Source organism: Carassius gibelio, chromosome B22 (assembly GCF_023724105.1).
Source record: "Carassius gibelio isolate Cgi1373 ecotype wild population from Czech Republic chromosome B22, carGib1.2-hapl.c, whole genome shotgun sequence".
In the NCBI taxonomy this organism is placed as follows: domain Eukaryota; kingdom Metazoa; phylum Chordata; class Actinopteri; order Cypriniformes; family Cyprinidae; genus Carassius; species Carassius gibelio.
This window is the reverse complement of record NC_068417.1, coordinates 25,637,696-25,663,461: the sequence shown is the minus strand read 5'-3', so window position 1 is coordinate 25,663,461 and position 25,766 is coordinate 25,637,696. Positions and strand designations below refer to the sequence as shown.

The 25,766-nt window shown below is 37.5% G+C and overlaps 1 long non-coding RNA gene across 3 annotated transcripts in view; it reads right to left on the bottom strand.

The window, feature by feature from the left end:
• Positions 1 to 25,766, bottom strand: part of LOC127988012 (uncharacterized) — a 45,212-nt gene that overhangs the window by 17,682 nt on the left and 1,764 nt on the right. Inside the window, exons 2-3 of one of the 3 annotated variants that reach the window (XR_008161487.1) lie at positions 25,364 to 25,401; positions 16,100 to 16,157 (exon numbers count right to left, since the gene is read on the bottom strand). This is a non-coding gene — a long non-coding RNA (uncharacterized LOC127988012). Of the gene's footprint in view, positions 1 to 16,099; positions 16,158 to 19,623; positions 20,088 to 21,429; positions 21,707 to 25,363; positions 25,402 to 25,766 lie in introns of those variants that run through there. The other 2 variants (XR_008161488.1, XR_008161489.1) reach the window with 2 other exon arrangements.

Sequence of the window (25,766 nt, the reverse complement as noted above, 5' to 3'; positions counted from 1 at the left end):
ACAACAGCGAGGGAGAGAGAGAAAACAAGTTCAGCTTAACTTTCAGCATTTTGCCCATTGCAAATGTCAATCCACTGCTTTGATCAGGGAGATGTGCAAGGTGAATGTTTTGGCATCTGCTCTCAGTTAGTAATGTGAACTTTCTAACCTTGGAATAAAAAAAGCTGAGGCAGGAGATTTTTTGAGTTAAGGATGTCAGGCTGAAAGAAACTGTCTGCCAAGTGCACTTAGAGCCCCTATGCTGATGCTTCCCCCGTACAGCGGACAAAACCAGGACTTTAAACAGGCACTAAGTAAGCTATGCTACTTGTAAACACAGATCACAGATGAGGAGAATGTTTTCTTGTTTTTGTTTTTGCTTTGCCGTTCTCTGGAATTATTTAAATGCTTTCGGAATGAACCGTTGTCATGCAAATGAGTTCAAAAGGACATTCCATTATGGTCTCACTTGTGCATTTAAAGTGTGAAAAACATTAGCTAACAATAGCTAACTTGACTAATAAATATCCATGTTTTGCATCTGTTTAGATGCACTAATTTCCAAAAATGTATTCATTTCCAAGGCAAGGAAATCATTATTTCTATGATATCTACAAACTTAACCTTTCTTAACCATGGGAACCTTGTTAACCATCCCACAATATTCCTATTTACTCGGCAGCCAAAACTTCAACTATTATTTCTAAACGACTCTTCTGCATGTTGCAAACTGCTCAGTTTTGCCTCAAAATGACATTGTTTTAAAGTGGGTTAAGTGCCGAAAAATGGGGAACCGCTTCAGAGTTGGGGGGCAGGGTGCAACCGAGGGGGCAAGCTGCAGTGTTCAGACACAATAATACTATTCATTGGGTCCAGACATGGGTGTTAACACCCCTCTGGCAGCACACAATGGGGCTCCCTGGCATTGAGACAGCCTCACTGATATTGTTAGTTCAGGGCAGCGTTTGGCCGGCCGCGGGAGAAAGTGTCTGCATTGTGCCGGGCCGGCAGGACGGGCGGAGGGAGGTGAAAGGCGAAGAAAGAGAGAACAGTGTATCTGTCAGCTCGAAGGGAGAGGGCTGGGGCCAAAAGACGGGGGAATAGGAGGGGGCCGGGGCATGGCATTGGACTTGTGAATAAGAAAAAGAAAAAAATCCCTAAAAAGAAGATGGGGGTGAGAAAAAGATTGCACTATAAATATTATTGAAGGGGAGACAGGGAAAGGAGGCGGAGGGGACGGGTATGAAGGTTGGGGCTGGGAAGCCGCTTTCTGCGTTTAGGTGCATTTCATGCCTGCCATAGTTACAAAGCACAGGGGAACAATGAAACCGTGTGGGGATGGATAAAAAAAAAATTATTCAGGGAGCTTATAAGGGAGAGCGTGAGAGAATACGAGAGAGCAAAAGAGGGAGGGCGCTGCTGCAGTCGCCTCACAGTCGAGATCAGGTACTCCGCTGATATCCAACGACCGCGAGATGTACATCTCGCCAGCTTCCCCCATCTTTCCTCTGTGTCCATATGGGGAGTGAAACAGAAAGGAAGAAAGGAATAGGGAAGCGACGAAAATATATATAAATATGCATATGATATGAGGAATATATCATGATGCATCTCATGATCATCTCTGATGCATTTTTTTACACAGTTAACCCTTGAATTTATCATTTGCTGAGACTCATTACTGATGAACTTTTTTGCATTTGGTTCCCAAACTCTGGAATAGCCTTCCTGATAACGTTTGAGGTTCAGACACACTCTTGTCTTTTTTAATTTAGATTAAAAACACATCTCTTTGGCCAAGCATTCAAATAATGCATCTCATAATCTTGGACTGCAGTTATATCTGATCAAATGCACATTACTATTCTTTAGCTTGGGTTAAACAAATAAATTTTGCTTGGTTGGAACAGCAGCTAAGCTAATTATGTTTTTATTTTCTTCTCTGTTTTTGCCTCGCAGGATTTACACAAGCTCCAGTCTGGATCCAGAACACCCTGAAACAACATACAGAACTAGCAAATGTTCCTGTAAGTTTGACTGCATCACAAAATAATTGTTGTTAAAGGGTTAGTTAAAATTAGGCTGCATTTTACTCACTCCTGAGCGAGCACCAACCTCCCGCTCACTCTCTGGTGAGGCCATAAGGAAGTGAATAAAACTGCAATTCATCAACTGGCCGCTTGAGGCTGGCTGCAAAAGGGAGTCAGTCCCATAGACTCGCCATGTTAAAATGCCCAACTTTACAGCAGAAAAAACATGTTTACAGCCTGGTGCTAAATTTTTTTTTGGTCTATATAGCTAATTTTGCCCTTCATGACAACTATGAGGGGGGTGAATTTTTTTTTATAACTCATCCGTTGAAATTATATTAAGACTTTAAATTCTGCATAATTAAGGGCGTGGCCACTTGAGTGACAGGTGGATTGCCACTGCTGACACTGTTGTCACGCTAGGTGGGCGTGGCTTCAGAAACTAGGTCCCGCCTTTTTGCCCATTTTATATGTCCGGGAGAGTAGCGCGGTGACGCACTGCCAAGATGGCGATGGCCCAACTCTGCATACTTTAGGCTTCAAAAACACACTTCAGGAGTCTACGGGTGACGTCACGGACACCATGTCCATGTTTTTATACAGTCTATGCTCCTGAGGCATCCTATGTGTATAAAACTTTCTTCTTTCAGACGAATCCGGTCTGAGTTATGTTAAAAATTTTCTTTGATCTTTCAAGATCTATCATTGCAGTCAGCGGGTGTTGCATTGCTTCAGTCCAAAAGAAGCGAAATAAAAAGCGCCCATCCATAAAAAAGTGTCTCACACAGCATAGGGGGGTGAACAAAGGCCTCCTGTAGTGAATCGGTGCATTTTTGTAAGAAAAATATCCATATTTAAAATGTAATAATCACTTTAATCTAGCATGCACTCGTTAACGGAAGCAGACCCCGGCGGATGACACAAGAGGTCAGATTTGTGCATGCGCTGCAAAACAATGGTCACTAATTAGAAGTACAAAACGAGAATTTGTATAAAAAAGAAAAAAAAATTCCGAGAATTTCGGTATAAGCCAAGAGGAGGCTGGTTTTCCTTTGCCAAATTAAGGAAACTTTGCTTCCTTTTATCCTGTAAACAAACGTTGGTTTTCACGAGACTCACCGGCGCATGTGCAACACTGCCCTCATATGTCATTCCCCCGGAACTGCTTCTGTGTTGGCTGTTGGCGCAAGCTAGATTAAAGTTATTATTACGTCTTAAATATGTATATTTTTCTTACAAAAACACATAGAGTCACTACAGGAGGCCTTGGTTTACCCCCAGAGCCGTGTGAGACACTTTTATGGAAGGGCGCTTTTTATTTCACTTGTTTTGTACTGAAGAAATGCAACACCAACTGACTGCAATGATAGAGATCAAAGAAAATGTTTTATATAAATCCGACTGGATTCATCTGAAAGAAGTCTGTCATATAAACCTACCATACCTTGGGGGTCAATAAAAGCAGCGTTATTTTTTTCATTTTTGGGGGAACTAACCCTTTAATAGTGTTCAATGTCTGTTTGATTATTTCTTTAATAGATTTTTTCCGCACATTTCTGCCATATGTACATAAACTGACAGTTACAACAGGTAAGCTACTACTAAATATTTTAGAAATGTATTTTTCTGTAAAGTTGCTGTGCAACGATTTGTATAGTAAAAAGCACTATACTAATAAACTTGAATGTCAAACTTAGTGTAACATTTGGCAAATTTGAATATGCTGAAGTATGAATGAGGTTTGAAATCTACAATGGAGGAAAAGGATATCATTGAATAATGATTTGAATTTTACTCTGTTTATTATACAAAGTTGCAATATGATTTTCAAAGACTGGAATATAAAACATGCCATGTGGACTACTTTTATGATGCTTTAAGTCAGTTTTGGACAGGTTGTATGTAAAATAGTATCAAATATATATATATATATATATATATATATATATTTATAGATGTGGAATACTAACGATAAGAATCCAAGGACTGTATTTGCCAAAAATTGATTTTTACTAAAGAAAAACACAGTAAAGCATTGCCTCACTTTTATAACAGCAAGGCCAATCAATCTGCCCTTGTGAGTTCCTATGCAATGCTGCAGAGGTTTAAGAAGATCTCTGCAAAAATCTATGATCAGACTCTCCACGCTACAACACAACTTCAAACAAAACTGAAAAAGCGTCAGTGCACACAGCTAAAATGGCACCAGGTTTACCCTTGCACAAATAATGCACTTATATACACAAACACTTTTCAGAAGATCTCTGGTTTTAAAGCATCTTCTGCACAACAGCAAGCCTGCTTTTCAAGAACATTACTTCATGAAACACTACTTTTTGTTTCCCTTCTGGTTAACACAGAGCATTTGTTACCATGGCAACCTCACCTCGTCTTCCGTCTCTGACTGACGGTGGGGCAGTGGGGGCGCGGCTCTGCTTAGGACACGCCCCCTGGATCTCACTGCAGCCCATGAAGGAGAAACACAATGCGGTTCAGCACCAGTACTGGTGTGAGAATTATGCGTTTTACATTTTAATGCATTCACTTGCAGTGTAACGCAATGTTTACTGCAGTATGCAATTTAACAAATTAAAATACTTAAAATACTTAGCTTAAAGGGATAGTTCAACCAAAAATACAAATTCTGTCATTAATTACTCACCCTCACGTCATTCCAAACCTGTAAGACCATTGTTCATGTTCAAAACACACATTAAGATATTTTTGATGAAATCTGGGACCTATCTGTCCCTTCATAGACTGCAATGCAACTATCATGTTCAAAACACTGTTAAAATAGTCCAAGTGACATCAGTGGTTCAACTGTAATTTTATGAAGCTATGAGAATACTTTTTTTGCACAAAAACAACAACTTTTTTCAACAATTTCTTCTCTTCTGTGTCAGTCTTCGATGCATGTTAATGACAGTACCATGACGCATCTTTGCACACAAAAAGTATTCTCATAGTTTCATAAAATTATTTTTGAACCACTGATGTCACATGGACCATTTTAACAATGTCCATACTACCTTTCTGGGCCTTGAACATGTCAGTCTATGCAGAGTGAGAAAGCTCTCGGATTGAATTTGTGTTCTGAAGATAAACAAATGTCTTGCGTTTTTGGAAGGACATGCGGGTGAGTAATTAATGACAGAATTTTCGGTTTTGGGTGAACTTTCCTTTTAATATCCAGAGAGAGACTTAAAGTGACAGTTCACCCAAAAACTAATTGTGTCATCACTTAATAAGTTCCAAACCTGTACGACTATCTTTCTTCTGCATGTGGAACACAAAAGAAGATACATTGAAAAATGGTGTAGAAACTATTTTCACTTCAACTAAATTGCTAGTAATTTTCACAAATATTTACAAAGAAACCGTAAGTAACAAGTTAAATTAAATTAAGATATGAGTAGAATGACTGAAATAGCGTTTTCTTGTAAAATATACTTAATAATTCTTGTTTTATTTAAATAATGTTTAAACTGTTTTTGTCCATACATTTAAAGTTTATGGGAAGCAAAAATGTCATTGTATTGACAAAAACAGTTAAAACATTCTTTACAATATCTTCTTTTCTATTCCCGAGAAAAAAGAAAGTAATAATGGTGAATAAATGATCCGGTAATTTTCCCTTTAATTATAAGTCGATTGATTCCCTTGAAAAGGTGTAAACACTGTTGCTTTGTTTATCAAATCATTGCTCTTTTGGTTTGAACATGCTGACTAGTCAGCATAGAAACACTGGCTCAACCAATAGTGTGAGTTTTGGGGCATGGCTACATGTTTAACCCAACCAATAGCAGGTGAGGGGAGTGGTTCAGTAGACCAGTTTGAAAACAATCATTCTGTTTGATCTCACCAAAATGACACACTCACTTTTAACATTATGCGCTTGTAGATCAACACCACTGAGGTTTCCTTCTTCCACGGCCTCCACAGTGTATTGGATTCACGCGTAGCCATTATGTCTGACACAATCTCCACATCACAAATGCTGCAGCTCGACTACAGCAGATCACAGTACAGTACACAGTCGGCTAAAGCCAAGCTGTGGGCATCAGTCGCTCTGATAACAGGCCGCATTATTGGGACAAGATGTTTGATGTAGGGGCCAGATATCCCCTCAGCACTGCGACATAGATCAGAGCACCAACCAGCATCGGCTCTGGCTTTTCTAACTCCTTACTTAGACCACAGGGGAGCTGTTCCACTCTGCACATCAGTAGGTCTCCTCGCCACTGCCGTTTCATCTCCACGGACTGTCTCCCAGGCCCGAATGAATAAGTAACCGCGCACACAAGCTCAGCTCTAGGCTTTGATGTGACGAGCGCCAGTAGCTGTTAGCCAGGCTGGATGAACGGGGCTCTGCCGCTCAGGTCAGAGGGCTCGCTGGCTGCTGGGTTAATGTACCTCTGTGGCCTGTGGGTAGGTCCTTTGTCCCGGTGGAAGGGATTACACTGGTGGGAGACGGACTGGACAATGTGACCCTCCTGAGAGGGAGGGGCACCAGGATTCCCTGCCATAGAGACCAGTGGTTAACTTCTCACTCAACTCAATTACCTAAGCTGAGTGAGGAGTGGAGATCTCGTGAGCAAGAGAACATCTCAACCACCTGAAAGAGGAAAATCACTGTGGGATAAGTGAAGGCTAAGAATATTAGCAAATAATGGATAATGTACAGTTAGCCGATCATTGTCGCAGAAGAGACATATATCACTGAAGTATCATTCTGATGAGGTTTGTTTAGTGATAATGATGGGTTGACTGTCCAATGGTGGCCAAAATTGTTAGAACACTTGGTATATTTAAGAGGCTTCAGTTGTTTTTATTGAATTTGCCATTACAATACCCATAAAACAAACTATTGCCAGAACTACATGCGATGGAAGGAATCTGCTGGAACATTGAAAATGATGGACTGGCCCTCTCCAAGTCTTAAACACAACCCCACTCAGCAAATTTGGGGTGAGTTGGAAAATAAACTGGATAGATCTCTACTGAACATTCAAAGGAAAGCCTTTGGCTTGAGTTGCAGAAGGCATGGGACAACATTAGTGTTGAAGTTCACAGAAAATATACTGATACTATGCCAAAGAGGTGTGCTGCTGTAATTGCTGCAAAATGTGGAAATACCAAATATTAAAAGTTAAAAGTAGATAAAAACAGTACGCTTCAACTGATATGTGTTAGATCAGAGCAACCATCTGCCATGGTTCCATGTTTTTTAGGCTAAAAGGTCAATATTTTAAGATCTGTCATGTGTTCTAATAATTTTGGCTATCAATGTTCATTATCCAACTACATTACATGAACAATAAATGACAGTAATAACAGTAATACTAATAAATGGTAGTATTTAAAATACATTATATTCTGAGATTAATGTAAAATGTTACATGAAGACAATTTACATTTTTTTAAATAAAATATTACAAACATAAAAAAATATTATATAATAATATTAATATTATTATATAATATTATTAATATTAATAATATTACTAATTACTAATAGTGGTAATAATATTATTTATTTATTTTTAAAGCGTGAATATTTTCGGTCACACTTTATTTTAAAGTTATTAACAAATAATCAGCTACAACTTTTGCCTCAATAAATTCCTAATTCGCTGCTGGTTATTAGTAAGGTAGTTGTTAAGTTTAGGTATTGGGTAGGATAAGTACTAATAAACAGTTAATATTAGTAACAGGCATGCTAATAAGAAATTAGTGAGAATTGGTCACTATACTGAAGTGTTATCGTATTTTCTGAAGTGTTACAATCTGCAGCAAAAATATCTGGATCTGAGCGCCAGTGAAGGAAATAATGCATGCAGTGTCGATGTCACATATTTCCTGAAACAAGTTTATAAAAGTATCTACACAACTATAACAGTTTTATACTTTAAACTATGCCGTCTCTTATTTCTGCAACACATTTTTCATTAATTATGAGAAAAAATAAGAAGAAGCAAACGTTAAAAAATAACTCATACACACCCTTGAGGCACTCCCTTTACAAAAAGCAGATCACAAAAACAGATCTTCTAAAGCAGTGCAGAGCATGTTAAATCACACAAATCTGGTATCAACAGGCGAGACTATGTGACCGCTATGTGTAAAGACAGCCGAAAGCAGAGGCACAGTAACAGGCGCACTTAAGACTCTTTATGGGCCTCAGTAGAGCTTTCCTACACCCACCACCTTCAATGCCTGACTAGCCCAGCTCTCTGTTAGCCGTATTGATCCCGACAGGGAGGAGGGGTGGGGGGTTTTCTATACATACACTGTAACTTAGCGCAGTCACTTGTCTATCCTCTCTGACCCCTTCATCTCACTCATCAAGGTTAAAGAACTCTCCAGAAAGAGGAAGAGGAGGCTCGGGTGGTACTCGTGCGGCGTGGTGGTGGAGAGAGAAAGAGGGATTTTCACGGTGAGCTTATCTGTCTTCATGAAAGTAACCGCCTCGGGGTGCCACTGTAACAGAAGCAACCTGAATAAGCCCCCACACCCAAACACAATCACACCTCCCACTCAATTCAACAGAAATAGATTTACGAAACAAGGCGACAGCAGATCGCAACATAACATTGTACATGGTAGGTTACATCACAAGAAAAAGGCAGTGTTAATTGCTCAAAATATTGTCACAAAGTGAAAATGGAAAGTTTCTTTGGCAGTCAGCGATATGCGTATCAGAACGATAATTAAACTTATAGAAAAATAAAAATCTCAATCATAATTTTTTTTTTAAACAAACAAAAGATTGGTCTTCGGAGCACTCCCCTCATCTGCTATTGATTGTTTTAAAGGTAGCCACGCCCCCAAATTCACACCATTGGTTGAGCCAGTGTTGCTATGTGCAGGCTGGTTGGTTTTTTCGAACAAATTTAAGTAACTAAACTACAATTTGCTTATGTTTGCATACTATATTTAAGAAAAAATAATCTGATATATACACAACATAAATGCAATTACAACTTACATCTGTGCAAAATGGCGTGAACAGTCAGAATGCTTAGTCATTTTGTGAATATGCTCTTTCCACAACAATACTGAATATTTGGTGTAATATGTTATTTTAACTGACTAAAATTGCCACTTTACAATTTACAATTTTAGCCAATTAAATGTATACGACTTAATACTGACTACACTGGTAAAACATTTGGTGAAGAATCGATTTATGCTCTGAACTTTCTAATTTTTTTAAACAATTACAAAGAAACTGTAACACACTGCATTATACATAAAATTACCAAAGTAGAAAAAAAAATAGTATTTTCTTTACCATTTAGATATAAAACACTCAAATAATCAATGAAAAGTCGTTTTATTGCAGTTTAGTTTAAATTTAAACTTAGTAGCGACAGGTCTGCCATATTATGATGCACAAAAGACCAAAGCACTGACTATGATAAAACTATGATAAAATTAATGCAGTGGACTGATCTTTCTCCTGCTGAAAACATGTATGAATTAAATATTAATGTATACTAGTCATGCACCAAAATTAAAATTCTGGACTGAAACTGAAACCCGAAATTCAAGTTTCGACTTAGTTGAAAATTTTAACCAAAACAAAAAAATAAAAGTTATTTAATAATCAGCTAATGAATCAAATATATTTAATTCTCTCATTAAAAAATAAATAAATAAACATTTCAGTGGAACATAGAAGTTGCACTTTTACATTTATTGAAAGCAAATGACAACATGGGCTGTGAAAAAAAACTAAAACTCATACACTATATTCAAATTCTTCAGAAGCCGTAAAATAACAAATGCATGGGGAAAAGATTAAATCTGCAAGTTGCTCAAACATCTTCAACTCAAGACTTGACAACACAGCTAAGAGCAAGAATAGGTTCCTTAAACAAACAAAGAAAATATGCATCCGTACCTTCTCAAAAGGAGGCTCGGAACACATTCGTTTTAATTGAAGCACATCTGATCTATTACACTGGCCAGGCACTAAACAAAAGGCTATTCTAGGCCCCGGGAAGCTTGCTACAGCCCCACGCCGAATTAACATGCTGTGTGTTTCCCTCATTGTGCTGGGTGATTGCCCCAATGCATCTTCTCGCTCAGCTAATTAAGTGAGTCTCTTCTTTGTCTTGCTGTACTCCAGGAGCTTCTGAATAGTAGAGGGAGGCAAGAGGAGAGAGGCGATGCCAGAGCCTGTGCTTGTTTATCAAAAGAATGGGGCTTATTGCAGGACAAATGTACCATAAAGGAGTGTAAACGGCGCAAGGTGGGTGGGGAGAGGCAGAAAGACTGTGACACAGTGGTGGAGTTTGTAATACGCATTTAACAAGATGGCACCTTCTATTGAAGACGAACCCCGGGAGAGACGCAGGGTCCATATTCGCTAATAGACTGCGTGTATGGGTCATAAACGTGTATTCAGACGGTTGAGCTCTACAGAAAGGGGAAAACAAACATGCAATTAAAACTACTAAGCATTTTATGGGTGTTACAACAAAACACTAAAAACCACTAAAGATGCGCACATTTTTTTTTTTTGCATTCCTCCATAATTCACATTCTATCTAGCCATCTGTCTGAACATCCATCCATTCATCTATCTAAATATCAATCCATATATTTGATTATTAACTTATATAATCTTTATCTATCCATCATCAATTGATCTGATTATATATCCATCTATTATCTGTCTGATTATCTAATTATGTGTATATCAATCCACTGATTTGATTATTTATTTTTAATCACCCTTCTATCTATAGATCTATCTAAAATGACTAAAAATGTATGTGTCAATATTTGGGGAATGGACTGATCTCTGAACAGCAGGTGTTTGTCTGAGCGTGTGCATTCGGCAAGTCCTGGCTAGCTTGTTAATTTGCAGAATCTAAGACTGTTGGTCTAGAACTAGACAATGGCCCCAAAGTGACCGAAATTAGAGTCAGGGTCTTTTCTCGCTGCCCACCCCATCTCCCCAGTCTGAAGGCTATGTGCACACATGAGTGCGGGTCCGTCTGTGTGCACACACCAAATAAATGAGTTGTGTGTATGCATTGTCTGCGTACACAAGCCCAGTGTATATATTAGCAAAGTGACTTGACCCTGGCAGACTCGGGCCACTGTTTTGCCTATTGCCGGGTCGTGGGAAAAAGGGGAGACCTCCTTTCACAGCTGCTCTGGCCGTTGCATTGAACCAATGGAGGCGCGGACCCTGCCGCCCCCCCTTTGCCAGTCCCATTCACTTCGCAGCCTGCTGCCTTTTCATAACGTCCCCCTCTAAACTGCCCTCCCTCCTCTCTCTAAACCACCCCACCACCCTCATCTTCATAAATACACTTCGCTATTGAAGCAGTGTATTGCATGGCAATGTCACAGAGGCCTTACTCAGCTTGGCTAGCTTTTCTATTCTTGAAAAAAAAATCTGCCGATTTTCTGCACCCGCTTTGGACATCGCCAGCACACAGTAGCCACTTTAAGCAATCCACTGTGAGAAAATTTGGCTTTTTTAGCTTTTAAGCAATAAGAAACATCAATCTGTTTTTCTACAGAGAAATATAGGCTTTAATTTATGTTAGCATATGCTAGCGCTACCAACAAAACCCTCCCTTTAATGCAACCTCCTTGAGCGCATTCATTTAAAGAGATTTATTTCCTATCAAGGCGTATAATGCAGGGGGTATAATTCAAATGAACTTAGAAAGCAAGCTATCAAGTCCTGTATATGAATTACAATCTATAAAGAATTTTGCCTTTCTGTTTTCTTCATAGACCAGAGGCTTTCAAACAAATGAAAACAACCATGAGTAATATATCCACAATTTGGTTTGGTTCACAGCATTCTATACAACGGTGAGAAAACCACTGCATAAATCACTAAGCAAATTGTCATTTAGAAACTTTCAGCCAGACGAAAGTATTTATGCTGTTGTGTTGATGAACGCAACATTGTGATGCTAATATAGCTAGTATAATCACCAGTAAAATACTTCACACCCTCAACTCGAAAGATTAAACTAGATTTTTATGTTTTCTGAGGTAAATGTGTGTTGTTTGCCAATACTAACCCTAAAACTGCCACAATATTAGAGCTGGATGGACAACTTTACCAGTATTGGCTAATTTGTTCTAAACAGTTTACAAAAATGGCTTGAGGTCTTTTGTCACTGGAAGTCTTTAAGATATTTTTGCCTGGGATTTTGTCTGCCAGCCAAAACCAAAATCATCTGATTGCTTAGGAAAGTAGGCTAATAGTTCTTAATTTTTTTTAGGTTTTTGAAAGATCCCTTATGTTCACCAAGGCTGAATTAGTTCATTTCAATAAATGAAAAATTAATTGAGAAATACTAAAATAACAGTTTTTAAACGTTTCTTGATGTAGTTTACTCCTGTGATGGGAGCTGAATTTTCAGAAGCCCTTAATCCAGACTTTACTTTCACATGATCCTTCAGAAATCATAATAATATGCTGATTTGGTGCTTAAAAATAATTATTATTCATGTTGAAAACAGTTGCTTATTATTTTTGTGCACACCTTAATATTTAATGCATCCTTGCTTTGCGGAATAAAAGTATTTTCATGAAAAAAAATAAAGTAATGACTGCAAAGTTTGCAACAGTATTGTCTCTCCTAAATAAAATACAGAGGTAAAACTGAAGTCACAATAATAATTTTTTGTGAGAAAATTGTCTTGATCTAAAGCACTTGCAATCAGGGGTTTCCTGCTTCTCCCATCCCAAGTTTACCCATAAACATTTGATGACAGTGGTTCTGTCCGTGTGCGGCATACACATTCTAACTGAATATCAATAATTCCTGATACATTTTCAAAGCATTGCACTAACAGCGCAATCTTCCGTGGCATTTACAAATGGTAATGGTGCAAGTCAACAGACAGAACATCTTGAAAAATCTATAGATTTCCGTGCGTGCGTGTGTCGCAGAGAATTTGTTTATATCTGCTGCCTCTTCCCTCTCATATATGCATAATTTCAGAAAGTCTGCTTTGCACTGAACTACCGAAACTCGTGTGTGCGATATTGAGTTCTTCAATAAAAAGTGGGGGCTCGTCCGGGAACGCGAAGAGGAAGCAACAGCCCAGGATGAGGGTGAAAGGTGGTTAGCTGGTATGGAGCAAGGGGGTTCATAGCCACAGGGTGCTAAGTCCCCTCTGATCCTCTGTCTCTGATTCCTCAATTCAATTCTTCCTCTGGGCGATCGTGATCTAGAACTAGGCCAATGTCACAGATTGTTTTTCTGGCTTACAAATGAGAAAAAAAGAGACTTGATTTCTCTTTCTCTTAAACAACTTGATACCCTTCTGCTAGCCCATTCCACCGTTAGCATGTAAGCATACAGTTTTGAAAATAAAAGGTACAAAAGCTGTGACTGAGGTGGTACTTTTCAAAAGACACTAATATGTATCATTAGGGGTACATAAAGTGTATCTTTCTCAAAGGTTGCCAGCCTCAGTCACAGCTTTTTTTTTTTTTTTGTGTAGCAACATGGCTGCTGGTATGTAACCCTATTTTATGCCTCCAAATTATCTTAGTGCATTAGCACCTGCCAATTTTTACCATAGGGATAAAAAATAAATAAATAAAGTAATTGTTAAAGCATTATGAGCCAAGAACCAAGATACAAGGTGAATTACAACATTACAAACTTTTGTTTGAAGCAAAAATCCATTTGAAAATCAGACAGAAAAAGACAAAGGTACAGGACTGTGTACTTAACATCTTTAAAGAACTACAATCCCATGAAGCATTGCGAATGACATAATTAAATTTTAAAAAAGGTCAAATATAGAACTATTCAAATTGTTGGTTGTATGGAAACAATATATATTAAGTTTATTGCAAAAAATGCATATATACATACAAATATTTAAGTATTTTGAGAGGGTAGGAAGACCGACTTGATTATGTAATTTGCAACGCTTTATGGTAATGGTGGAGCTAAAGAGCTATATTGGTGCACTTTGCTTACCGCAACTGTCTGATTGGTGGAATTTTAGGAAATGTACAGCATTATGCATAATGTAGTTTTTAAAGTTTAGAGTTGTTTCTTCTATTCAGTAAAAAATAATGTTGATAACAAAAGAGTTTACAGTAGTCTTTAAGTCAATATCTACCATAAACTGTTTGGATACCAACATTCCTTAAAATCTCTTCTTTTGTGTGCAACAGAACAACAACTTGAGGGAGAGTGAATGACGACAGAATGTTTATTTCCGGGTGAACCATCCCTTCAAAACAGCTTATTTTAAAAATAAGTTGAAATAATGTGAAAAGATGGCTTGAACAAAGATTAACAACCTCAAAGCTCACAGCAGGTCTGTCTTTAGAGTTTATGAGTTATCATTAAAAGTCACTTTCCCTATAGAGAAAATGAATGAGTTTTCATTTCTGAAACCTTCCTGTTGCACATCACTGAAATGTAGTCACTCTCTGTCAAGGGTAAAAAGATCTCAAGGAAGCACTCCAATGGTAAAAAAGACTTCCATAGTCTATATATTTCATATGTCCTCGGCACAATACAATATGAAATTATATGAATGTGTAGTACTTCTATGGACTGCTTTCTGGCTTACTTGCGCCACACTGCCTTCACAAGAGTGCCATAAAACGGGCTACTTTCTTGTATGGTGGCGTTAGCACATTGAATACAGTGCGTGGGAGAGAGTGGGTGAGTTTGAGAATTCTGTGTTAAGGCAAGAGAAGAGAGAAAGAGTGAAAAAAAGGTGCTCATTTCTTTTTCAATCTGTGTTTCACAATGCATGTGTGCCTGGAGAATTGCAGCTAAAGTTCACATGGGGGAGGGAAGGTACCTGCCCCCCATCTCGCAAAACCCACTAGAGTTGGGGAGAGGAGGGGGGCTGGAGAAAAGGACAGAATGAAAAAAGTGCCATTGAACTCTGACTTGAGATTGTGAAGGGAGAGAAAGAGAGAGGGTGTGAGTCTGAAGAGGGTTAGAGAGAGGGCTTTAGGTGGAGGAGAGGGGGGTGGTGGAGGAGAGAAAGAAGGGAATTAGGAAGGTGAAGGACTGAACCACCCTCATAGCCTTTCCACATGAGCACACCTTATATACACACACGCTGCCGGGACTCCTGCAATATTTTAAAGGGATAAGGCTCTGAACAAAGGAATTAAAATATAGATCACACAAACGGCCTTCCCATCTCTTGTCCGGCAACAGTGTGGAAACAAATTGGATCAGAGTGCGAGAGAATGAGTAAGGCGCTATACTGTCAAGATCGTAAAGTGCTCATTGCACTTGTTACGGTTCAAAATGGCGATAAAATAAACTACTATGATCAAATTCACATAATTTATTTATTTATATCCTTTAATATAATCCTCGGAAATGAATTTAAACTTTAAGATGGTTTTGTACTAAGAATATTTATAGTTGTGGAGAATCAAATAATAAAAAAAGCAAACATTTAAATATATATGCAATTAAACTGACCACAAAAATCTAAGCAGAAAAAAAAGCATTGGTGCTTAATGGGAGAAAATACGAAGTACAGTGCATCCAATGCTAACCTCTCTCTCCTTGTTCCTGGAATACACATAAACATAAATTTGAGCTTTGAAATGAACGTGTAAGCCAATGCCTTGCAGGATACGGCTCTGACTGGAGTCATGTGATATAAGTCTGCTTTACTCCTTACCACCAATGAGCAAGGGCAAACGCTGTTGCCATAGTAATCCCTCCTATGTTTGCCATCCAGCATTTTTTGGGGAAAAAGAAACCCGTTTTGATGTCACGCGGAAGCCAGTTCACCACAATATCTTCACAAAAACGTTCAGAATATGTGGTCAAAAACTGACTTAGCTTGAAATATGTACATTACCTGGGATTATCTACTCATGTTTCTAAAAGCAAATAATATACAGTTATTCATGGTTATAGCATGCTTATATATGCTAATACTTGCCTATAAAGGACATAAACAAACCTAGTCCTACAAGTCACATATGCAGCATCGGTGAGAGAACCTGTTACATATTTGTCTCTGAAACATGCAACCTCATGCAAAATGAAAGTCAAGGTCATACTGAGAGTGCATGAAAACTGCAAATCACTCACCTGATCCGAGGTCAGTTCATTTCCGTGTTTTATCACTGATTTCCAAGGTCTCCTTTTCCTGTAAAACCACAGAATAACACATCTTAGTGAATTCAGCTTGATTTCACCTTGAAACGCAAGCATTTTTGGTCTAGCTTTGACTGTTTTTGGATATTTCAACATGATGTTATTAGCTATTTTATTTAAAAAGCTGCTTAAATTTAGCAGATCTTGTATCTTTGTGAGGCTCCTGTACTGATGATCATTCACAGAGCTACTCAAGCGGATTTATAAATAGATTAAGATTTTTAAAACACCTTTTTCAAGCATGCATCCACTAGAAGATCTTAAAAGGCCATCTGAATTCAGGTTAAAAATTACTTTCTTTGTCACGCACAAGGATTCAGAACACAATGACAGTGAAATTATGCAGGGCTCAAAAAGAATATAACATGCTCTAAAATAAATATAGAAAAGCATATTATGCAATAGAACCCAGATAAAACTTATTTTATAACCAGTAGAGAGTATTGCAAATTTTGTATTTGTTTGTGTTGCCACATTTAATAATATATGCTCAGGTTTTTCTTTTTTTTCTTTTTTACCAGGGGTCCACAGACCCTTGAGAGGCCCTGAAGGCACTCCAGGGAGTTCAAGGAAATTATAAAGCTTTTTTCCCCCTTAAATTTTTATGACATTTTTTTTTATTATTTTGAATGAAATTTTTCTAATGATCAGTTCAGAATGATATAAAATCTACGTTAGAGGGTCACTATGTTATACCTACTCAACATAAAATAAATAGCTTAAATACATAGCCTAGTACAAAACTTGCATTCAAAATATACAGCTCATGACAGGCATTAATGCGGAACGATGTTTGTAATATGAGAAACAAGACTTTTTAAACGTTTTCTAAAACAGAACAAACGAAAACAAATTTACCACATGACTAGCTGATAAACCTAACAGTGGTACACACACAAAAAACATTTCCTCACCTAAATTCATTCAGTTCATGTCAGTTATAAAAATTCGCGCGGAATTACATTTTGAAGTGACTTTTGACGGATTACGGCTGTAAAGCGCGCGAATAAAGTTTAAAGGGACCTGAAATCTAAACCTGAAATGAAATCATTTATGTCGGCTGTTCTCAATATTCACAGATATATAGTCTACCTTCTGTACGAAAAAAACCCCCATATATTTTCAACATGTAAGGTATCTAAGCAAAAATCGTTTCAGTCATTGATAAATTCGACAACTTTTTAATGTAGTCAGCTGCTCATCTACATGTTTGTGCATTACAAGGCGTCGCGAATCACCTGAGAGATTTTGGTGCGAGACTGACAACAGTTTGGACACGTTGATGCCCAAAAGTGCAGTTTAGGTAGGTAGACGCAGACATCGTGCTGTTCATTTAACGGTAGGCTATGTGAATTAATAAAACGTTTCGTGAATAAATTAATAGCAAGTTTAAAAACAGATGTTTTATTTCACTATTAAGATATCGAATGCCACACTATTGATATGGTTTTTTAAACGCCTGGGAGTCTGTGGTGTGTGTAAAATATTACCATACATTACAAATGGCCCTTTAAAGTATGCCAATGTAAGACTCCAAATAAAGGATGATTGTCGTTCCCATTTCACTTCTTGGATCAGAGGCCGTTGCTAAGATACCAACTCAGAATTCATAAGTTCAGCGGAGAGATGATTGGCATTTGCTTTTTGAGGTAAAAATGAAAACTGAATAACAATAGATAAAAAGTCCCGTTTTATTTTGAGTAACAGTACCTGTTTGAAACCTAATCTAGTTTGATTAAATTCAAAGAGCGGTCTGCAAACAAAAGAAAACCAAAATACAAGGAATCTGGGTTAAATGTGTTATGAATGCCTAAAAAAGAATAACTTGTCACTAACACCAATTTTAATAATACAAATTTAACCCTCTAGTACTACTACTGTCACTAAAGCTTCCAACACTGCTGAAGCAAGCAGACTGTCAGCATTATAGGGAAACAATAGAAATTATACACCATGCAAAGTATATTACCATACATTTTTACACATACTATATCTAGCATAACATGTCCAGTTAACATTTACAGGCTAAACCACAAAAGGATTTGTCCCTTAAAGGGCAGTTTTCCAAAAGAGAATAGTCAATTTACAAACCAAATATATTTTATAACCACTGCCCTGACTGTAAATGAACTGCCCAAATGCATCTAAAAAATAGATTTTAAGCCACATTCTCTCAGCCTATAGAATCGAAACACCACTGGCCAACTTTGAGGCAAAAACTGCATCTTGATATTTTATATACAACAAGCATTGTGTTCTTATATGTCTAAGATGTCTAATTATCATGAACTGAATGTATGTATGTATACTGTTTATAATAAATAAGTCAAAAAAATTATTCCCTTCTTAGACACGTTAAATGCATTATCAGAACCAAATAAAAGCACTGCATCAAAAAAAATGTCTCAGATATCCCCCCAAACCCCTCTTCGCAGCATCTCCCCTCATATATTTTTAATCTGCAGTTGTGACACTGGGATGCAGAGTTGGTTACATTTAATTCAGATTAGTATTAGACGTAGACAATAGCAGTGCTGCGTATGCCAGGTGCTAAGACAAGACTCCATCTGCTGGGGCCCCTAACGCAGGACCAGACACATATTAATGTGGGAAAATGTCTGGGGCGCCTCTCAGACAGGCCTCTCGCTGCACCTCAGACTCTATTTGTGTCAGGCATCTATTACACATCTGTGCCCTCCCCCATAAATTACAACATCTGATGATTTGTGTGAAACCGAAAAAAATATTTAAGCTATCAGCAATTAATGAGCCCATCAGAGGTCAGTTTACTGATTCCGCATTACAGTATTTAGCACATTTGTAGTAGTCTATGCAAAATCACAAAAATACTCAATATGGAGATCCTTTTTTGCAATGAATTGTGAAATCTTGAAGCTGTCATATCACTCACAAACATACACTTCAGCTTTGTATTTATCATTATCACATCCTAGGATCAGAAATAGCTGTGTGTGATGTGGCACTAACCAATCGGGACATAAATGGCCAAAAATGACAGCTTGTATGTGCTATAACCGATAGACATAGGCCTATAAATACTAGAGTGCTTATCAGAGGCCTAGCAGTTTCATAAATGGGAAAAAAATAAGACATTTGCGCACTGCATGTGTCATAGAATGATGTCATAAGCAGTCCGTTTAAAATATCCTTGACATTTCATTTATGGCGTCATGAACGATTTGAGAATCTGGAACACAAACAACATTCTGAGGTAAAAAAAAAAAAAAAAAACTCTACTAAGCACAATAATGGTCGAATTTTGACAGGTGTACAATGACGAGGTCAGTCTTTCACCCCTATTTCTGTAGTCAAAGTGAAGCAGATGGGATGAAATGGCAATAATTTTATAGTTTACATTCTATAATAAGGCATAAACACAGACTATTTCCTAGTTTAGCCATCACCATAAGACACAATGAGTGTCAAACCACACACACCTCCGAGGTTTGACTTTCCCATATTATATTAGGACCACGTGACCCACGGGATCCGACCAATCGGTCGAAACACCTCGATGAACCGATTCCTGTCATCCAGAATTCATACATCAACATCATCATCACGTCTATAATGGAATGTTGCCCAGCTCAAGCACACTTGAGAATGAACGCCAAGTCCGTATCAGCCTGGATCTCAAGCGTTCGCGTTTCGTCAGCGTTCTAACGCCTCCCTGTGTAGCCGGAGGCAGATTCCACGTAAAATCCATGTCTTCCACGTAGCTTTAGGTATTCCAGTCCTTCCAGACCACTGAAACGCATTCACGCAGCGCCAACGGATTCGATGCTCTTTGTAGCGGACATCGCCGTCTCCCTCATACCCCGACCATCCACATCCCTCCAGCTTTCCAGCCTCGTTCCCATTCAAAGCGCTCCGAAGTCTTTGGAATTAGTTTATACTTTCGGTTCTCTAGCTTTATGATATCACATAAACTCATACAGCTAGATAACCAAAGAGAAAAACTAACCCATGTGTCTTAAAGGGACCGCCGCGTACGCCAGATGCAGCTTCTGTTGTGGTCACATGGAGCTATTGCATTCACTGCCGTGTGAGCAGCTCCGTTACATTCTCACTCACTCTTTCAGCGCGCGCACGCACATACACGTGGGCTAAATACTCTCATATTATGTGCATTTAATAGTCTAATGGCTATTGCGCAACGCATGCATTTGGACATCCAATACATGGCGATGATTTGCAATGTGTGTGAAAGTGAAACGCATGTTTTTATTATCCAGCTGGCCTAGCGATGTCGGAGCTGAGAATGTTTCTAAAAATCCAAACATCTAAAAAAATATAACGGATAATTGAATTAGGATTAGCAACACAGTAAGTGTTCGACATGTCCACGCGCGTACATTTACCAATGGCACGCTGTAAAAACACTCGTTTAAAATAGCACACGTCCTGTTTTATTTCAAATAATACTGAAAAAACACCTTGTAAATTATTATTTGGCTATTCTACGGCACAATTAGCCTACATGTAGGCATTAGAGGCTATACATGTCCTGCTGGATGCATATGAGATTTAGGCTCTCGTTAACAGGCCTAAATTGGGTATCTATAGACCCAGCAATATTAAATGTCTCACTTCTTAAATTGAAATATTGAAAGGTGTTCTGAAATGCTTTACAATTCAACCTTTCCTAGCCCGTGTGAATAGATCTGAATTAAAACGGTGTATCTAACAGACAACTGCTTCTGGAATTGCAACAACCTCAAATGAAGCAAACAAATAAAGCTGAATTGCCTAAAAATAGCTACAAGGTTATTTAACAGCTCTTATGTTCAGCTAAAAACCCATATCAATCAACCCCGGAGAAAAAAAAACAATGGGTTATGGGTTCTTTAAAGCACCACAACACTGATGTTTTCTAAAGAATGTGCGAATAAAATGTTAAAAACTTAGAAAGGTTCTCGTAATGACAACAGGACAGGACTTTTTTGGATCTTTTAGAGGAACTTTTATTTTTAAGGCTGTATTGCGAGCTCTAGTATATCATCTCACTCAGCTTAATTAAGTCTGTACACATTGAGAATTTGGCGACTGGTTAGACTTAAAGAATACATAAATAAGAGATAAATACCCTACATCTTAATAAATAGGTGAAAATACAAACGGACACCCTGCCAAGCAGGTTTAAAAGAAGTAACGCTTGAAATACACAAGATAAACATTAGCTAACTCTAGCTCTAGCTCTAACAACGTGCGTTTAATGTCACAAAATGATGTAGGCTACTCACAATTTCATTTCCCATCCAGCGTTTTCCAAAAACGTCCAGAACATCCATTTAATTCAAACGACAGCACTCACACACACAAAAAAAGCGTGAGAACAAGTTAATCTCAAGGTTTACGGGACTTACTGGCGTCTTTTCGATGCCTCCGCGATTTATTTGCTAAAGTAAAGCCGTTAAGATGGAAATAAAATCTTTATCGTGAAATCTTAGAGCTGAAAAGCCCAGCACGAGGAAGCGCAAGGCTCCGGCAGCAGCACTGAACGGGAGGAGATTGAACTGAGGGGCTCCTCTGGGCAGGACCACGGGGGTCACACCGCCAACACAACTGTGATGTCACCAGCATTAACCATTAATGCTTATTGATACACATGGCTGAACAGGGCTGAGACACCCAGGGGACGCGGCCGTGACCGAGCACTGCTCTCAGCATCCTTAACTATATATAATCTCCTTTACCTGCAACTTAATCTGTGAAATTATTCAAAATATCATTCAGACCAATAATGAGTTGAATGCACCCGTGTTCTATGATGAACATTTTCCATTTCAAAATTAAGAGTCATTCTGATGTTTTTGTAGGGCTTAGTGCCAAAAAGGTCACTAGTCAAAATGTCTAGGTGGTGTAACTATTTCAAGACTGTCTCACTAACAGACTTATGTTATTGAAGAAATGTTTGTTGTATATCTTGAAATGGGATTTTTGGAAGTATATTTTAAAAATACATTTAAATAAAGAGGCGAGGCCGATTTGTTGTAGAAGAGTAGCTACGTTTTGAAAATAGTTTGACCGCCAAATCAAAGTCACCGTGGTGAAGCCACACCAACAATCAGGAAGTCATTTTGTTGTCATCTGAAAATAAAAGCGTAAAACACAGATGAACGACTGTGAGAAAAGTCTTAAAAATATTATCTATTTTGACGTTTTTATGAAAAGGCTCTTTTTTGCTCTGGTCAAACGTAGTAACTCTGATAAACACACACACAGACACACACACTTTAAACTTAAAAATAAAGATTAGTATCAAGCTGCAAATGACGTAGCCCTATTTAGCTCTTTTTCTTGATGATGTTTATACGAGTTGGTAACATTCAGATATAGGCTACGTATCTAACACTGAACACACAAATAAATAAATATGATTACATACTATATTTTAAAAAGATTTCTTATTTTATCAACTCGGACAACCTTATTTATAATTGACCCTAACGCCGATTGGTTGCTTTGTTTGCCATTTGAATAACCGATAAACTGTTTAAATCCAGTTTGTGTTTCTTGTGGCGCGGAATATCACACTGCATTCTTTATGAGGTGCACAGTAGAGATTCTGCAGTTGTGGTCTAATAATAAATAAAACCTTTACTGGTGTTGCTTGCAAACGATAAACACTGTGAAACTCGTATAGCTACTTTATATACTGTATGGGGCATGCGAGCAGAAAGGCTATTTACATTTTGCCGATAAAGACATTTTATTATAGGATTTTATTACAGGATCAAGACGAGGATAAGATGCGAAAGACCTTTATATTTAAACCTTTTAATGTATATTTACACAATTTGGCTGAGCCATAAATGGAAGAAATGGGCGTGAATATCTAATAACATATATTATAAATAAATACATTTTTCTATAATAATATATAAAATATATAATAAATACATTAAATAAACATTTAAAAATATGTATGAATGCAGACAAGCAGATGGAGCCTCTATCCCCTCCCTCCCTCTTTTCCTGTCTATCTCTCCATCTCAGACACACACACACACACACACCTTATTTCCCATTAAAATATATTCCCCGGTTCATCTGAAAATGGGATCTCCCAGTGGCTCCATATAAAACGAAATAGACTGTTCCATTTAGCAAGAGGAACGCGAGATATTTCGCGCGCACTAAAGAAACACTGCCGAGTAAAGCAATAAATGTGATATTTCGGCTGCTGTAAAAACTCGAGTCTGTGTTTTAAATCAAAGGAAATCAAGAAGAAGAGTTCTACTTCTATACATAATGCAAGCGCTTGACCTAAATGTAAAAAAAAAAAAAATGAGAGCACTGACCAAAAAAAATAGAAAATTATATAAGCAAGCAATTAGCTTGCTACAGAAATCCACAGGTTAATCACAGTTAGTATTTACTGGTTAAACGAAACTATTTGAGCAATAATGCATTAAGTAACCTACACACAACTTCGCTTCTGAGGCAAAATGTCTCGGATCTAAGAAAGTCATCTAGGAATGACTGATTTATGTATTTATTTATTTACTGTTAAACTCTAGAAAAGGACAGTGCAACGCATTGGGGGAATGTCTCAGTATAAATAAGATATTAAATATGTCCACGGTATAAATTTTTTCTGCGTGTAGTTATGAAATAAGCGTTAAACGAAATGCTTCCAATATGTTGGAATATGTTTTTTTTTTCTTTCCCCAAGATTATTCTCAAACATCTTCAGTTCATGGACTAACATTTTACTTTAACTTCAAGTACATAGCTTTATTAACATAGCTTTATTAGCTATTGCTAAAATGTTTTTCAGTTTTGTTTTAGGTTGTTGCATTTGTGCAGTTACGATGTAACAAACGAAGAGCTTTCACTCACACTTCATAGTCAAACTCTATAACTGCCCGTTTTCTTTCAAATGTTTAATTTTAATTAGTGTATTTAAACTCACGGAATGTAGTGTGAAGACCTCAGTGTGCAGTTTTATGAAAATAAAGCTTGCCTATTATTTTTTGCAACCAATAGGCCTTATTACAATAAAAATAACAAATATTGTCAGTTGTTTGTTATCGCTTATTCTAACATTAACCACCCTAAATTTACAACGACATACAAGATACACTCATTCAAATATCAGTCTCTCTGTCTTCTCTCAACACCCGCCCCCTGACACACACACACACACACACCTCCACGTGATTTAGACACTCCCGCTCTTTGCGTCATGTCCTGTTTCAAATATGCGCTTCCCACCATGCTCAAAAATAGACTGTAACCCCTGCATACAGGCCTGTATAATACAAACAACGCAGTTGTCAGCAATACATCGCCCCTCTTCTACAAACAATCTTCTGTTCTTTTATATAGCATATTTAAGCAACGCTAATTCCACAGTAACTTAAAGCGTTGTAATAACAATAAATAATTTATAGTTCTAATGTACAATAATGGGAATAACACTTCTAAGAGGTGAATTTTGCAATACGATTTGCAGTTTGAGACGCACAAAAGCTCAGTCTGAAGCCAACAGGTAGAAGGGATCTGTCCTTGGTGCTGAAGTTCCGATTATAGAAAAGACTGCAGGAGTTCCTCATCTTTCACAGTCACCTTGTTGATGTATGAGTTTGACATATAGGCTATAATTTTTTTTCCCACTGTTGATTCTTTTTTATTCATTTATTTATTCTTTTTCAAAAACAACAACATCAACAACAAAAAAAAACTCATATTCGCTCCATTACAGGACTTCATAAATAGTTCGACTAGTAACAGTAGATTAATGCAAATTTGGGCTATCTTGCAAACATCAAGATCATTTAAATATATGTAGCCTATATAAATTGAAACATTTCGTAAAAAAAATACTTAAAGACACAATTTTAATCATTTATACATTGGCGAATTGCTGTTGGTATATTCAAAGATCAAAAATCGGTCCTATGGTAATATTTATATCTTTAAAGAATATATTTGCTAAAAACGTGGCTGGAAGTGTGTATATTATACATTTGTTTCTTTAAAAATGTTAAAGTTCATTTTGCATGGTTAAGTGTTAAGTTCTACCGCTAAACACTAATACAACCCAAAATATAAATTACATTTAATTCTCTTTACTCACAAAACTTAAACGTACGACATTTAAAACGTTCATAACTCATTTTATTCATTTGATCTGAACTATTTTATCTGTCAAATCGTTGTAATTCTTACCTCTCAGTGGACAATGATGACCTCTCATCTCTGAGTGCCTGGAGAAACAGAAGTTATAATGAGAAACAACAAGCAACCAATGTTTGAGTTCTTCACCAGTTCATTTGTTTACATTTTCACGTTAGATTTTTTTTTTTGATCTATTATTAACTACTCTATCTGTAAAAATGAAAATACAAAAAGAGTAAGGCTATTTAATAGATTTTGCGTCATAACGACACTGAATATATGAAGTCAAATGTTATGCTATAGTCTAGAGCATATACTACACTAAGCACTTTACAAAGCAGTGTGTGAAAAGTACAATCACGTGCTTTTCTCTCTCTCTCTCTCTCTCAAACACACACACACACACACACACACACACACACACACACACAGAAATACACACTACAGCTCCATT